Raw genomic sequence first — 18,063 nt, forward strand, 5'->3', positions numbered from 1 at the left:
AACAATGTCCTTTTTAAAAGCTCTGTTAAAATTATACACTCTCCCGAGCTATATAAATAATTAACAGTGTATTTTCTATTGGTCCTATTCCAAATATCCTCTCCCGAGTGACAGATTTCAAATAAATATAACAAATCAATTATTGATCAGATAATTGAAAAGACAATCAATTCTAGAAAAAAACAATTAATTTAGAAAAAAAACTCAATTCAATAAAATCAAAAATTCATGAAAGCGTCTACACCAGGTTTCATCTGACCTCTAGAATCTAAAAAATTAGTTCATAATAAAATTCTGAATAAAACAAATCATGTTCAAAAATCTAAACATATTCAGAATTAAATAAAAGATAAAAAAACAAATCTGTCGATGCGATGTCGTGTCCGGACTATCGATCTCCGTCTTCGTTCTTCAAGTTAAGCTCCGCACGTTCCTCGGAAAATTCATACAATCACGTTCAATCTTCAATCTCTGATATACGTATGATGTGTGTGTGTGCCGGCTCCTCCCCTCTAAATTCTTACGTCTAATCCTTTTTATATGTTCCAGATAAAAGCCCAATGCAAAGCCCAAGAAAATAATTGCCCGAAATAAAACACTTAAATTTCTTCACAAGGGCGACGCTCAGTGAATGGCGCGAGCGCGCCTTCTGTTCGCTGATTCAAATTCATCTTCAAGCGCAATTGCACTTCTCTCTTCTCTTCTTTAGGGACTCTTTAGCGCAAACATTTCAAGCCCAATAAAAGGCCCATTAGCTTTTCTCGTTCTTTTCCCTTTCTACATCTTTTCTTTTATTCTCTTATTTTACTCTTTTCTTTTCTCAATTCTATTTTTTTCTTCTTCTTCCAAAATAATTCAATAATTCTCTACAAGCACAAAAATAACAAAACTCCACATAAATCTGCTCAAAACCAATAATTAACAATTAAAATCATATATAAATTAAGTGTATAAAATACACTTATCAAATACCCCCAAACTTTGACTTTTGCTAGTCCCGAGCAAAACTATTAAAACAACATATACCAAAAACTCAAATCACCAAAAACCAACAAGAAATATTATGGAGAAATGGCTTCAGAAATAATTTTAAAAATTCAAATCCAATTTCATCCAACATACTAACACTTGAAAATTTCAATCATAAATAAATAACCGCATAAACTCACAATCTCCGCAACTCACGTTCAGAACACCCTTATCCAAATTCAATTCAAACATCCATAGATCATGAGGACTTTTCAAGATAGCATAAGATCAAAATATAAGGTATTGAATAAAAAAAACTCACAATCGGGTAAATGCAAAGAATAATAGTGTGTGCGTGTTTCGCTCAAAATTCATATTCATTAAAAGTATCAAGCAACAGTCCATAGGCTAAATTCTTGCAACTCTTCTCCACTAGTATATTGGGCAACTGTAACTCGGTCAATAGACTTAATCAGCTTATAATGTAAGGTCTGGCTCATGGCTATAAGCGAAGGAATAAAAATTCAAAAGAATGAGTAATTTATGCTTAAACTCTAATTTCCACTCCTTTTCATTTACACTTCACACTTTTTCTTCCCAATGATTTTTCACCTTTTTCACAACTTTTTCATCCATCATTTTTTATTTTTTTTTCAAACCCCTTTTCAACTCTCTTTTTTTTTCTTCACTACTACCTTTTTTTTTCAATTCATCCACCACATCATTCCATATTCACAAATATCAACTAGGAGCATATAATATTTTAGCATTCAAATTACTCCCTTAAAGGTAGGAATTAGTGTTTAGGCTATTCATAGATAGTTAATATAGGACCTTGAAACAATGACGAATGGGGGTTTATCACATGTTTACACGCATGTCATTCGATTTTCAATAAGGCTCAAACAAGGTACTAGGGATATAATGCATCAATGGGTAGCTTGAAAGGCTCAAACAAATTCAGAAAAATTGCCTAAATCATCCCTAATCACAGTTATGCCCGTATTTTGCCTCGAAGAGTGTTTGAACTATTTCTAGACAAGTCTCAATCCACAATTAAATCATACAAATTTCAATTAGTGCAGAAAAGAATAATCATCAGCAGTAAACGATGATTTTCACAACAAAATTCAGATTTTTGTACCTCAATGTACTCATATACGTGTAGGCTCAAATTGACAACTAAGGATAAATTTTTCAACAAACAACATGCCCAAAAATTTCAAACAATGCCTCAATCATCTCTATGTCTGTATGTTTCAAAATTCAGATTCAAGTATTAATCACAGAGTATATAGGAAATTGTTCATCCAATTGGTTCTATTTTCTCAAAAATATTTGTCAGATAGGTAGACAGTCATGGATTTCAGTTATAGCACAAAATTTTTTTTATCAGCCATGCATTCCATTATTTCTTGACTTTTTTTAAAATCAACTCACGTAACACAAATAAACTCAAACAAAATTTTAAATATAAAGCACACAATAAAACTCAACTACTCAACTAAATCAAACAACTAAACAACTAAATCAAACACTGATTCACCCCCCAAACTTAGTGTAATCATTGTGCCTAATAATTAAAAACAAGAAAAATAACAAGGGACGCGTACCTTCGACACCGAGCATCTAAACTTGGCGTAACCATCATCATATGCATGAAAAATAATTCGCAACCGCATGACCATTGGAGAGGTGGTGGAGATACACGACTTAACATCCAATTTAACCTGAAAAGAATACATGCACACGGTGAAGAAACAAAAATAAAACCAAAGCAAACAAGATACAATGCTTAATGTATGGGAAAGAAGAGGGTGTGCTTGATGTGACAAGCCCAAGAGGAGACTCGATGGCCCATGAAAGTGAAGCTGTTGGAGCATGAGTGATGTGCCCTTCCTTAGTGCGATTGCGCATGGGATGTAGTAGCTGGAGATGCAGTATCTCAAGGAATGTTTTGCACTTTCTCTATAGGTTACTCGTCTTTGAGGAGTTGGGTAGCGCATGGTTCAGAGTGGTTAAGGAAGGGCTTGGCAAGGGTGCGCGTTTGCCCAAGTCTTGCGCAGAAGAGTTGCGCTAATGAGCAAGAAGGAGGTTGCGCGTTTGCACTCCGAGAGGCGCAGATGGAGTTGCTGTTTGCTCTAGGTGAAGGGGTTATCTTGCGCGATTGCACAAGGTGAAGCCCATATGGGGGTTTTGTTCGCACAAGGTTGCAGCAGCTGGTAGGAGCGCGATTGCGCATCATGCTGCGCTGTTGGTGTTGTTGTTTGCACTGAGTTTTGCGCAGATAGTTCGCGCGATTGCGCTTAAGGGATGCGCATTTGCGGATGATCTTGCGTTGTTGGGAAACTTGTCTACGCAAGATGTTGTGCTAATGATGTGCACGATTGCGCAAGTAAGCTGTGTGGTTGAGAAGCCTTGTTTGCGCATTGATTTGCGCAGAAGAGCTGCACGATTTCCCCTATGTCTATGCTAATAAGAGTCGCGTCTGCACATGGGAGGCTTGCTTGGAATTAAGTGGACCGCGGAGAGTGCGCAAGCGCTCAAGAGGAGTGGCACAGGCGCGCCATTAGTTTTCACTTCATCGTTGATTTCTTCCAGGGTTGAGTGGGCGCGCGATAGAAAAGAGTGGGCGTGCCTTAGTCTCGAATTTGAGATTTTTAATTCTGAAAAATTTTGAAAAATGACAAGAATTAGGCTTCAAAAATGGATAATAAAATACTTAAAAAATTAAATAAGAAAAAATTAAATAAAATAAAAATAAAAGCAAATAAAATAAAATAAAAAGCTTGGGTTACCTCCCAAGTAGCGCTTGGTTTAAAGTCGTCAGCCAGACTTTCACCGGTATTAAGTCTTCCCCTTTTCTTTCACACGCCAAATAAATTTCACAAACCGCCTTTTAAATTTTGCTCTCTTTTTCGTGAACTTATTCTTTGGTAAATTTGGCGCTCTCTCCTTTGAAGAATCAACCGTAAAATCAGCTCTTTGACAGCTCTCCAACTTCACGACCGGTTCAATTAAGCATAATTCCTCGAAGGTTGGAGTAGGTGTCTTCATGAATAATTTGAAAATCACTCTCTCGCCTTCCACACACATCGATAATTCACCCTTCTTGACTTCGATCTTGGTATCCGCAGTGGCCAAGAATGGTCTTCCCAATCTCAGTGGCATATTTGTATCCTCCTCCATATCTAGCACAACAAAATCCGCAGGAAAAATAAATTTATCTATTTTTACCAAAACATCTTCAATGATTCCAAGAAGATATGTAATAGATCTATCAGCCAACTGCAATGCGATCATTGTGGGCTTCACCTCATCAAGTCCTAAACTCCTGAAAACAGACAAAGGCATTAGATTAATGCTAGCTCTTAAATCGCAAAGTGCATTATTAAAATAAGAAGAACAAATCGTGCAAGGAATAGTAAAACTCCCTGGATCCTTAAGCTTTTGTGGCATCTTCTTTTGTAGCACACTCTTCAGTTAGATTTACCACCTCGTTCTCTAGCAGTCTTCTTTTCTTGGACATCACCTCTTTGATGAATTTTGCGTAGTTTGGTATTTGCTCCAAAGCATCAGCGAAAGGGATGTTGATATGAATTTTCTTGAAAATCTCCAAGAATTTGGAAAACTGCTCATCCAAGGCATTCTTCTTGAACCTTTGAGGGTATGGAAGTTGAGGCTTGTACATCGATTTCTTTTCAACTTCAGGCTTCTTCTCTTCGACCGCTTCCTCAACTGTAGCTGTTTTAGGCGTCTTGCTCTTAGGTTGGTGCAATTCATTATCCACTTGCTTCCCACTCCTCAATGTGATAACATTACACTGCTCCTTGGGATTCACCTCAGTATTGCTAGGAAAATGGCCTCTGTTATTATCTTCCAGTGCGTTCGCCAACCGCCCAATGCTAGTCTCCATGGATTGCAATACAACACCCATATTGGTCACATGTGTCTCTAAGCTGTCCAGGCGAGTCTCAGTCCTTGCCATCCTCTTATCAGATTCCTGCACAAATGTACTAACAACATCCTCCAAAGACGGCTTACCCTCACCCTTATTTGTAATGAACCCCGGAGAATTCAACACATTTTTATTGTTAGCATACGAAAAATTTTCATGATTACGCAAACTAGGGTGATAAGTATTGGATACAGGATTACCTCTGTAAGCTCCATAAACTCTCTTATTTATGTACTGCACTTGTTCAGGATAGTGAGATTCGTCCATAGCACCCGGAACACCTGCTGGTTCTGCAACACTCACTTTATTCAACGCAGCTACCTATGTAGTCAGTGTAGATAATTGAGCAGTGATAGATGTGAGAGGATCCACTGCATACACTACAATTGGATTTTTGACTCCCATATGCTCAGATGACCATTGAAAACTATTGATCGTCATCTGTTCCAGCATATCATAGGCCTGTACAAGGTCCTTTGCAAAAATAGTACCTCCAGCCACAGAATCCATATTCATCCTTGTAGGCGCATTCAGCCCATTGTAGAACAATTCGATTTGCTCCCAATCTGCAAATTTATGGTTAGGACAACGTCTAAGAAAATCTTTGTACCTTTCCCACGCCTCGTATAGCTGTTCAGTGTCCATCTACCTGAATGTGCTGATCTCAATCTTCAGTTGGGTGGATTTGGCAGGTGGAAAATATTTTGCAAGAAATTTTTCTGTCATGTCCTCCCACGTAGTGATGCTTCCTCGTGGCAGTGATTGGAGCCAACTACTGGCCTGATTCCTGAGAGAAAACGAAAACAAGCGTAAGCGTATAATATCTTCAGACACACCATTAATTTTTACCGTATCTGTTATCTCTAAGAAAGTGCGTAAGTGTAGGTGAGGATCAGCAGTGGCGCTTCCATTAAACTGGTTCTGCTGAACCATGTTGATTAATGCCGGCTTTAGCTCAAAATTTTTAGCATTGATAGTTCCACGAGCTATTCTAGAGTAGTGAGCCTGGATCGTCGGTCGAAAGTGATCTCTAATTGGCACCAAGGGAGCTTGATTTTCTTCAGCCATTCTATTAGATTCTTCTCTTCTCGCTCTTTTCAAAGCACATGCAGTGCGCTCGATCTCCGGATCAAACAGTAAAGAATTCGCATTTTGAGATCGTCGCATAAACTACAATTAAAAATAAGAAGAAATAAATTAAAAATTAAAATCAAATAAAAAAACTCTAAATTAAAACTTAGACTGTTGGTAACAAGACTAAACAAAATCAAAATTTACTCCACGGCAACGGTGCCAAAAACTTGTTGTGAAAAATGGTCGCAAGCGTACGAGTGTTAAATTTTAATATAGTGAAAAATCAAGTATCGTTCCCACAGAGAGTAAAATAAAAATATTCAGTTCTTGTAATTAAAATAGTCTTAATTTTATTTAGAAAATCAAAATCTCATAATTTTGCAGAAAAATAAATTAATTAAATGAGTTTTTGATAGCACGTACACAACTTTTAGAAATAATCAATCAGAGAAAAATGTTTTAGAGGTTTAGATTTCACCTGGTTTCAACAACAATAAATTTTAATTAATTTATCTTCATGAATTCCAGTCAATTAATAGCCAAGAACACTTAAGTTTATTATTTCCCTCTCCAGAGCAACAAATAATTTTTTATCAACTACAATTCAATTCCAATATTCCTATTAATAATCTACTTACAGTTATCTAATCAAAACAATGTTCTTTTTAAAAGCTCTGTTAAAATTATACACTCTCCCGAGCTATATAAATAATTAACAGTGTACTTTCTATTGGTCCTATTCAAAATTTCCTCTCCCGAGTGCCAGATTTCAAATAAATATAACAAATCAATTATTGATCAGATAATTGAAAATACAATCAATTCTAGAAAAAAACAATTAATCTAGAAAAAACTCAATTCAATAAAATCAAAAATTCATGAAAGCGTCTACATCAGGTTTCATCTGACCTCTAGACTCTAAAAAATTAGTTCATAATAAAATTCTGAATAAAACAAATCATGTTCAAAAATCCAAACATATTCAGAATTAAATAGAAATTAGAAAACAAATCCGTCGATGCAATGCCGTGTCCGGACTATCGATCTCCGTCTTCATTCTTCAAGTTAAGCTCCGCACGTTCCTCAGAAAATTCATACAATCATGTTCAATCTTCAATCTCTGATATACGTATGATGTATGTGTGTGTGTGGAGGCTCCTCCCCTCTAAATTCTGACGTCTAATCTTTTTTATATGTTCCAGATAAAATCCCAATGAAAAGCCCAAGAAAATAATTGCCCGAAATAATAAAACGCTTAAATCTCTTCACGGGGGCGGCGCTCAGTGAACGGCGCGAGCGCGCCTTCTATTCGCTAATTCAAATCCATCTTCAAGCGCGATTGCACTTCTCTCTTCTCTTCTTTAGGACCTCTTTATCGCAAACATTTAAAGCCCAATAAAAGGCCCAATGCCTTTTCTCGTTCTTTTCCCTTTCTACAACTTTTCTTTTCTTCTTTTATTTTACTATTTTCTTTTCTCAATTCTATTTTTTCTTCTTCTTCCAAAATAATTCAATAATTCTCTGCAAGCACAAAAACAACAAAACTCACATAAATCTGCTCGAAACCAATAATTAACAATTAAAATCATATATAAATTAAGTGTATAAAATAAACTTATCAACGTCCACCATTCTTCCATCTAGGAAGAAATTCACTAGAAGACTTTGGTTTTGTAACGACCTTCACCAGAATCACCTATTAAGCCATCATTACGCATGCAATTAAATCTTAAAAGACAATAATAAGGTAATTCGGCAGAAAACATAAATCTCAAATATGAAACAACAGTCTAAAATATTGTTTAAGGTAAAACCAAATCAAATAACATTGTATCAATCAAACCAAAATAAAATCTACTATACCAGACAATCGAGAATCTCAATGGAATTACTCCTTGCCTCGTGGCTCACTCCTGCCTACGTCATCCAACCTGAAGTCTGCCCCATGGAATGGAGTGTCCAGATAAAAACATATAGATGTGAGCGCTAACACACAATATGATAAATATGAGTATAAAAACCTATATGTGCATGCAAAATGATGTGGACAGGGTGACTGGATCAACGAGAAAACTCATGCTCAGCCTGGAGACGCCAAAGTGTCTAGTATCACTCAAAAGTACCCCTTTGGACTATTGCACAAACATCGTGATGTGGAATGGGAATATCATGGAAATATCATCCTTCGACCATGTGACTCATTATGTCCAATCGTCCAAAAAATAGGGCTTAGTTGTCGAACTATAATATGGCTATCTCAAAGGAGATATGACTCAATGTGAAAAATGATTATGTGTCGTATGAACAGTAAATACATGCATATCATGGCAGATATAATGCAACATATAAGAATGCATATTCAGCTGGATATCTCACTCAGTAGTTATGTACCTCTATAGGTAAAGTCTAGGTGAACCGCCTAGTGTCCAAGCCTATATTAAAGGTGTACCTTATCACTTAAATCGTTCTAAAAGCCTTATATAAGCTAATAGATACTCTCAAACTACTAAAGAACTCAGAGTATCACCTACTTCTGTCGACTACCCGTTGACGAAGATGCTCCAACCACTAGCCACAACTCCGTCACGATCTCGATAGTGCCTTGCTATCATCTGGCCCTAAAGACGATGCATTGAAAGCACTAAATATAGGATGAGAACGAGGGAGAAGCTGAAGAATTGGCAATGAGACGTGAAAGTCTTGAACCCAATATATAGGCGATGATTGGAACCACCGATATTTTGTTCGGAGATTCCAAATGCAATTCGGAGCGTTCGATCTCTCCATCGAAGCTTTTGAACTCTAAACCCTGAACGTGTGTCCCTAATAGAACAACTGACAGTTGCCGACATTTTTTGGACCTTCCAAACTCTAGTTCAGAGCCACTACAACAAAAATGGTCATTGACAACAGTTTAAAGACAACGCTTAAAAAGTGTTGTTAAAAAAAGAAATACAACGCTTTTATGATAAATCATTGTCTTTATTTTTTCAAATTTGTAAAAGACAACATTTTTTTGTCATCCACAACGCTTTTTAAAAAGCGTTGTGGATGAGCATTTTTTTAATATCTACTTATCTTTTCTTTTTTTTTCCCGATTTTTATATATCTATTCTTTTTTACGTTTCTTTTAAAGAAAAATCCTATCCTTCTCTCTCGTGAGTCTCACGATTCCCCCAAGACCCGACCCTACCCACCCATTTCTTGTCGTTGATTCACTGCCACGGGCGTCGGAATTCTTTGATTGGAGCTATAATTTGGTTAGAGCTCATCCTAAGCTTCGTTTTGATGCCAATCTAGCAAGAAATCGTGACCTGAAGCTTCGAAGTCGTCGGACCTATTAGACCATACTTGTGCGAGTTGTTGTTATTCGTTTTTCAGGTGTGATTGCTTCGATTGTTGTGGAAAATACAGAGTGAGTTTCATATATTAGTGAACGCTTTTAGTGTTTTGTTTCGTGAAATATATTTTGAAACTTATTTATCTGTTAACATGGAAATCTGATGGCACGAAGTTGTTTTGCTCTTTTCTTGGCATCTCTTTTGTGTCTTAAATCTTGATTTTCGTCCATGTTTCGAGTTGTGTGCATACTCTTGGGTGGTGTACAAAATTTATTTGTAGTACCAAATGTTTGAACTATTGAGTTTGAAGTAGAGTCAACAAATCGAGTGATATAGCTTGTACTTGTAAAAGTTGCTGGAGCTGTCGAAAGTGGGGCTATTTTTTGGGTTAGCTTGCTGCAGATTGCTAGTGAAATTGCAAAGGATTTGAATTAGCTTGTCAAGAAATAAAGACTTGATCTAGGAATGCTTCTTTGAGTTCAAATTTTGGTGGGATTTTCTGATTTTCATCTTTTTTCAAGTGAAGGTTTGTGGGTGAGGGAAATTATTTCTTACGTTTTTTTGAATTTCTCCTTAGTCTTTCCATTTGGGCCTTTGGCTTTTTTAAGCTTGATATGATGAGTATATATCTCATGTGCAAAAGCTAAGTCATTTCACTTGACGATATTGAATTTCTGTTCAGGGCATAGTAAACTCCTGTGTTTAGGTGATTACTTAGAGCTTTCAGATATTAAAAGCTCAGATCTTGATATGTGTTGTGTGATCGATTCGAGGTGGAACTTTTGTATGGCTGTTGCCAAGAGCAAAACCGAATCATTATTTAGTTCATGTAATTTCTATCGAGTTGCGTGCTTGAAGGAAACTATTTTAGATGCCCACCAGACTGCTAATTTTCCCAAAGCTATTACCTTACAAATAGTTGGAGGAATGTCTTACATTCATACTAATTCTCAACCTTGAGCATTTGGCATGAAACGTGCTTTGGATATTTGAACATTATTTATAATATACATGCTACCATTCCTGCTTTTGTTGTGTCCTGGGGCCTCACATGTCTAATCGTGCATGAGGATTAGATGTAATCAATTGACAAATTCAGCGTTAAAATCAATTATTTGTGTATTAAGTTAACTTTCTTATTTATTTCTCATTATCAGGCATTTATGTTAACATCCTCTTGTGTTTTGCAAAATTATTTTATTCTGTGTATATTTTCAGGAACTCGTGTTACTGATTTGGCTTCTTGTGTTAAATCATTCAAAGTTAAGTACATGCTTTTCATCTGGTGTTTATCGGGCTGATTGTCATTCTCTTCCATTCTGCCAGCTGTCCAACTTTGGGTGTTTCTAAATTATTGTCTCCATGAACTGCTTGATTGGCTAACTGGTTGGTTTTATATTTTTTACGAGATGCTGTTGCAGAGGATTCTCGCTAGCCATTTGCAGAACCCGATGCGCCTTCCTCCTATCAAAGGCTGCTAAATTTCTAATGAGTTGCTAAAGGATTCTCGCTAGCCATTTGCATTAACCAGTTAGCTATATATGTGGAGGTATGCTTAATCTATTACTGTTATTCGCGCTCATCTTGATCGGTTCTTTACGCATGAATCTGTGGGCGTGAGAGTTTTTTTTTGTGTTGGATTTATGATGAATTTGAATTTGGGATTTCAGAATGCGGACAAGAGAACACTCTGAAGTCAGGGGATGTGATTCAGTGTCGTGAATGCGGTTACCATATTCTTTACAAGAAACGCACCCGCAGAAGTAATTCTCTTTAACCCAATCTGAGAAATAATAATATTTGCTTCGAATATATTATTTTATTGATTTCTTTGTTTTGGTTTCTATTTTGGTCCTTGATTAATATTCTTTATTGGATTTTTAGTGAGCATGTTTGTATAAATCTTCTTTATTGAATCTGAGAAACGTGATGTTGTATAGAATAATTTTTACCTTTTGAGCATGTTTTAGCATGGCTCTGGTTTGATGATTCTAATTCAATTGAACCGGTTTGAAAAACATTATTTATATTTTTTTTGTGTTTCGTGCCAATCCATCATTGATTTTTTTGTGTTTCTACTGATGTTTATTAATAGTGATAATATCGCAAAATTATGCCAAGAGAGTTGAACTTTGATATTTGTGTTCAGATGGTGAAACATAGAGGTGCTTTGTGGGGAAGAAAATGGTAAAAGTGTCGTGTACTTTTATTTTGTTGGTGTGTTTTGGGAACGATAACATGTTTATGTTTTTATTTATGTATAACTAAGAAGGCTATGCCGTGAATATTTCCATGGAGTTCTATGAACCATTTTTCTGATAAGATTGAATTTTGATGCAAATTTATTATACTTTGCAAAATCTGAGCGAGTTAAAATGGATTTATTTAACTAAATAACATTTGTTTGACCATGATTTTGAAATATAACTTTTTGAATGTTTTTCCTTTGTTTTGTTTTTGCATTTTCTTTGTATTTGAAGGTCATTTTGCAAATTTTTTTTGAAGAAAGGTCATAAATAAAAAAATTTGGTTGACCAAGGTTATTTTTCAAACTCTCCCGAGTTAAAATCTGTGCATAAATTTTTCTTCATAAAAATTTGGCAGTGGTAAGTTTATTTTGAGTTGCATTAATCTTTCGTGGATGAAAGTTTGCACTGCCTCTTGTGTATGTATTTGAAGTTGGATAATGTTTTTGATTTTAACTCAAATGTGATGTATCCAATTATTTCCTGTGATTTTTTTGGTCCAAAGGATTACATTATTTCATTTGCTGATACTATTTTTGTTACTTAAAGCAAAGAAAAAAGATAATTTATTTGATTGCATCCTAGTTGCTCATTTCTTTGGATCCAGAACTAGAAAAAATTTCGAAGGATGGTTATGAAGAGAGCATGCAAGTGAACAATCTAATTCCATCCCTGCTTTCAATATTGCTTTTGCCTTCCCTCATTAGAGGTTCACCAAGCTGCATTATTAAATTTTTATCCAAAGCTTTGAATTATTTAATTTTTTGTGCTACCTAATGAAGTGGACTATCTACATGAAAGTATAGTTTATTTCCTTATGCCTTATGCTATATTTACCATGACATTTAGTTGTGTTGATCGGAAGAGAAGTGATTTAGGTCTAGGAAGCTTCCGAAGAGAATACTTACAAATGATTGTGCTGTTAATAAGATAAATATGTGTTTAAATGGATCTTTTGATAATTCCAATCGCTTAGTGATAATTCGTCATTCGTAGTTCATGTTCTTTTACTTATAAATGTGTTTAAGTTTACTTTTCATTGTAATCTATTCATATTTGTTTTATATTTGTTTTTATTTTTAATAATTTACAGTATGGAGATACAAATTAAAGGAAAAGAGATTGTTGCGGCTTTTATGAAAGCTCGGGATGCTAACATGTGCTGAAGTGAGGAATCAAAGTTTTTCAAGATTAATGCATATTTTTTTTCTAGTATTCATTAATTTATAATTCGATTATTTTTTATATTTGAATAATATATAATATTGGAAGATTGTATATTAAATTTTATTTTAAAATTTTTGAATTTCAGTGATTTATAATATTAAAAATTTGTGATTTAATTTTTTTTGTTTTTTATTTAAAAAACGACAACGTTTTTTATGTTGTAGTGACCCTGCATGGAATCACCTACTAACTGACAACTAATAGCATGCATTAAACTTAATACAGCAAAAAGCTTAACAGAGTAAAACGTGCGGAAACATAATCCATAATTTACATGTCAGCTTAGTAAAACAAGTCTAGGCTTAATACTGTAGTTATACAACCATATCGAAAAAATTAAAGTAAACTGTCTAAAACATTTATACAGCTAAACAAATCCTGCTGTATAAAATCCCCTGAAAAGCTCCAGCTCCCTAGTCTTGCCTCGAACTATCGGCTCCGTCCATCCTGCGACCTGCCCCATTGAATAGGGTGTCCAAGATAACAACTAGGACGTGAGCGCTAACGCCCAGTACATAAACATGAGTACACGTATTTATATGATGCATGCAACATGATGACTGGTAAAGGGTCATCTGAAAAGTCATGCTCAGTACCGTCGCCACATGAGTGCTGCCACCGCACGGATCAACCTCTGGGTGCAACCACACTCGTATAGTACACCAGAGTAGTCAGATATACATGTCCCCGCCGTCGCGGTACTCTCAGTGACAGACTATCGAGTATAGAGCTGAGCGGCTCTATAATCAGGTATAACAAGGTATAGGCTCAACGTGTATGTGCACATGATATATGAGTATAGAAAGCGGTAAAACATACATAATGCCACATAATAATGCCAAATAAATGCAACATATAAACATGTATACTCGCTGGCAATCTCAGTCAATGTGTACGTATCTCTAGGCTAGTTCAAGTCTAGTAGGATCCTAGGTTCCAAGCCTATATTCAAAAGTTCACCGTATCACTACACAAGTTCTATAAGCCTTAACTAAGCTACTAAGTACTCCCAAATCTTAAACATATTTCTGGACCATACCTTCGTCCGTAGTTAGCCCTTTGGAGTCGCTAGTCCCGGATGACTATAACCACACTTTGGTTATTCCAAAACCTCTATTATAACCGATAGGGCCCTCAAGTGTATATCTCACACTATATAACTGAATAAGGAAACTCGGTAATTCGTATTCAAAAATGAACTCCAGAGGCCCCTATTTATAGGCCAAGACCCGGCCTAGGTTCGGATCCTCCGAACTCGAGTTCGGATCGTCCGATCCAACTCACTGCCTGCATGCGAGACACGTCGAGTTCGGACCATCCGATCGCCACTTCGGGCCGTCCGAAGTGTCCTAAATCCAACACTTTTCAAAAACCATGACTGAGTAATCCTGCCTACTTGGCACAGGAGGAGTTTGGGCCGTCCGATCCTAGTTCGGACTGTCCGAGCGTGCCTTAACTCCGAAGTCAACAAGCCCTACTTTGAAGCCTTCGGGTGCTGAGTTCGGGTCGTCCGAAGTTCTCTTCGGACCGTCCGAACTGGCTCAAATAATGACAATCCAATTCTTAGTTCTTAAGTCCGATTAAACCTCGAAATTGTTTAATTACTAACCCTTAATCATGTTTAACATATTATTATCTTAAAATGGATTTTGGGTTACTACATTCTCCCCACCTTTAGACATTTTGTCCGCAAAATAAAATCTAAAGACAAATCAAGATAACAATATGAAACATCACACCATGTTTTATTACAACAACTGTAATTACATCTTTACATGGTAATCAAAATACCATAAGGAAAAATCAGACTAAACCAAATTATGAAAATGAATTTGAGCAACTGAACTAGATGAATTCTCAACTAGACAAGTTACTCGACTGAACACTCACAACTAAATGAAGATCAGCAGGACGAACTTAACTTGACATAAAAGAACCAGTTGTTCTCAACTGAAGTCAACCAGTCAAGAGCAGAACTCATAGAGAGCTTAACTGAAGATAATTTAAACTGGACGTGAAAGTCAATTGAACTGGACAAAGCTAAACTTAATCATTTGAGCAAAACTGATCAGTTTACTCAACTAAAAATTTTCAAGTCAATCTTCAAGATATCAGCCAAGTAGGACAATCAATTGAAGTCAACAACATTTGGATAAGGTTTCCCCTACACTGTAGCAAAGCAGAATGTGTAGATTCAGACTTTTAGTATGGATGTCAAAGATTGATAACGTTGAGAAAAGACAAGGCAACAGCCTCTTTTTTACGTAGATTTTTAATCACTTTACCATTGCATCTTCATCTATATATAGGGACCAAGACCAGTTGTGAAAGTTTCTGACTCACAAAGAACTCTATTATCTTATCAAGGCAATTGAAATCCATTTTCGAAGAGTTCAAGCTTACATTGAAGAATCATTTTTAGCTGAAGAATTCAACCACAAACATAAAGTTTTTATTTGTTCATTAAGGATTATTGTGCAAATAATTGAGTTGTAATCTATTATTCAGTCAATATGTTGTAGCAAATCAATCGAAAGTTGGTATTCTTGAAGTTAGGACTTTCAATTTTGGCAGTGTTTAAGTCCAAAACTAAAGTGAGTTATTTCAAGATGTTGTAATATTCAAAGTCTTATAAAAATATAGGAGTTCCGGGATAGCAGTGCGGTAAGTCTTGGTCTTGGAGTGGGGTGTTATAAGTGTTGTAATATTCAAAGTCTTCTAGTGGATCCTTCATGTGTAGAAGAAGGATGTGACGTAGGAGCAGTTGAGTCTCCGAACATCCATAAATAATCTCGACTTATTTACATTGCTTCCAATCAACCCAGATAAATGTCATGTATACCATCTTGTTTTAAATTTCATATGTTAGTTAACTTCATTCTACACTATTAGTTAGTCAATTGACGTCGACAAACGAGAAAGAATCAATTCAGTTGCCAACTCAACTGAACTCAATTTTGCTAAAGAGCGGAAAATTTTGAAATGTGCATTCACCCTCCTCAACACATTTTCACCGATCAAAAACAAAAACATATAAATTCCCTTGTAGCAAATAAAATTATTTTCTCTTATAGATTGAATACACCCTCATTTAATTTATAGTTCCATAACCATGTGATAAGTGCATTTTATGCACTTAATTTATATATGATTTGAATTGACTTTTGTGATGTATCGAGTGGATATTATGCGTATTTATTGTTGTTTTTCTGAGTTTCAAGAATTGGCGCGAAAGTAGAAAGAAGAAGCGGAATGATGCATTATGGAGTATCAACTTCAGAAAATTATTGGGAATTATTGAAGCATAAAAATCCGATCTCCACCGTTCATAATAAAGTTAGGATGTTTTGAAGCTTCTGTCAAAATTTCAGCTTAATCCGACGGTTAGTTTGGGAGATATGATTTTTCGAAAATTGTCGCGCGTTGTAGAATTCCTCATGCGAGAGGAAGGCGCGCCCGCGCCGTCCATGGACGTGAAAAGAAGTGTAAATTTGAGGCTCAAGCGTGTCCTCGCAACTCTATTGCGCGCCCGCGCCGCTCTGTGCGAGAAATTGGCAAATTTTTGCAACTTTAAAACTCTCGATTTGTCGGGATTTCTTTGACGGGCTTCGAGGACATATAAAAGGGACTTCAAGGACACAATCAAGAGGAGCCGCACAAATCAGCCGCACGTTTTGGAGAGAATCAAGAGGAGAAGAAGCGGCACCCAAACAAGAGAACCACACAACTACACATTTAAGTAGGCTTGGGACACGGATTTGAGACGTGGGAGCGAACGACAAGGGATAATCGAATCACACGACAGAGAAAATTCATCTGGGGACGGAGAATCAACTCTACTCTGTGATTTTTATTATTTGCCTTGATTTATCATGAGATTTTTGGATATGTCTATGTGTTTGATTATTTTATTATAAACTTATTAGTTGTTTCTAGATATTGATGGATCTTGATTGGAGTTTCATGTTTTGACTATTATTTTGCCTACTATTATTTGTTCTTAACAATTTATTTGTGTATTCTTGATTTGATTATCTTTCAATTACTTGATCACTAATTGAATTGTTATATTTATTTGAAATCTGGCGCTCGGGAGAGGAGATTTTGAATAAGATCATAGGAAACACAACCTAGGATTTTTGTAGAGTCGGGAGGCTTACAAGTTCCTTTGAGGTCATTAAAAGAGAACCATAGAATTTGATAAATTATTTTGTTGTTTGATTTCTGATAGGGATATCAAAATTAGCATTAGAATAATAACATTTACTCGGTGCTCGGGAGAGGCAGTAAATAACAATTAAGGGTTCTTGGCCTATAAATTGGAATAAATGATATAATCAATTGATATGATTTGCATGAATTAAAATCGAGTGATATCTTGTATCTAGAACCCGTCTCATATCGTGTACCCAAAATCATCCTTAAAATTATGGATTTATTTTATTTTATTTTATTTTATTGAATTTTAAACTTTGATTTTCTGAACAAAGTTGAGATTATTTTAATTACAGTATTTAGTGTGAATATAAATTTTCAATCCTCGTGGGAACGATACTCTACTCATCGTATATTAAAAATTGACACCGTGCACTTGCGGGCACAAAAATATCGCAACAAGTTTTTGGCGCCGTTGTCGGGGAGTAAATTTTGATTATTTTTTAGTCTTGTTACCAATTAGTCTAGATTTTAATTTAGAGTTTTTATTTTATTTTATTTTTAGTTACTAATTAATTTCTTCTTATTTTTAATTGCAGTCTATGCGGCGATCTTAAAGTGCTAATTCTCTACTGTTTGATCCGGAGATCGAGCGCACTGCACGTGCTTTAAGAAGAGCTAGAAGAGAAGAAATTGAAAGAATGGCTGAAGAAGTAAATCAAGCTCCCTTGGTTCCAATCAGAGATCACTTCAGGCCGACGATTCAGGCTCACTATTCTGGAATCGCTCGAGAAACTATCAACGCCAACAATTTTGAGCTGAAACCTGCTTTGATCAACATGGTTCAACAGAACCAATTTAATGGGAGCGCCACTGCTGATCCTCACCTACACCTACGCACCTTTTTGGAGATAACTGATACGGTAAAAATTAATGGTGTGTCTGAGGATATTATTCGCTTACGCTTGTTTCCTTTTTCTCTCAGGGATCAAGCCAGAAGTTGGTTGCAATCACTGCCGCTAGGAAGCATCACTACTTGGGAGAGAATGGCAGAAAAATTTCTTGCGAAATATTTTCCACCTGTCAAATCCAC

The 18,063-nt window shown here is 35.9% G+C and overlaps 1 long non-coding RNA gene across 2 annotated transcripts; it reads left to right on the forward strand.

Annotated features, from left to right (window-relative positions):
* Window positions 1-9,173: 9,173 nt before the first annotated feature.
* On the forward strand, window positions 9,174-12,877 carry LOC140867254 (uncharacterized). Of its 2 annotated transcripts, XR_012145088.1 has the most exons (5): window positions 9,174-9,416; window positions 10,561-10,604; window positions 10,764-10,891; window positions 11,013-11,105; window positions 12,682-12,877. It is a non-coding gene; the product is annotated as an uncharacterized lncRNA (long non-coding RNA). The 2 variants fall into 2 exon arrangements; XR_012145087.1 differs by having other exon boundaries at window positions 10,561-10,891.
* The last annotated feature ends 5,186 nt before the right edge of the window (window positions 12,878-18,063 follow it).

Source organism: Henckelia pumila, chromosome 4, assembly GCF_033568475.1.
Source record: "Henckelia pumila isolate YLH828 chromosome 4, ASM3356847v2, whole genome shotgun sequence".
Lineage (NCBI taxonomy): Eukaryota > Viridiplantae > Streptophyta > Magnoliopsida > Lamiales > Gesneriaceae > Henckelia > Henckelia pumila.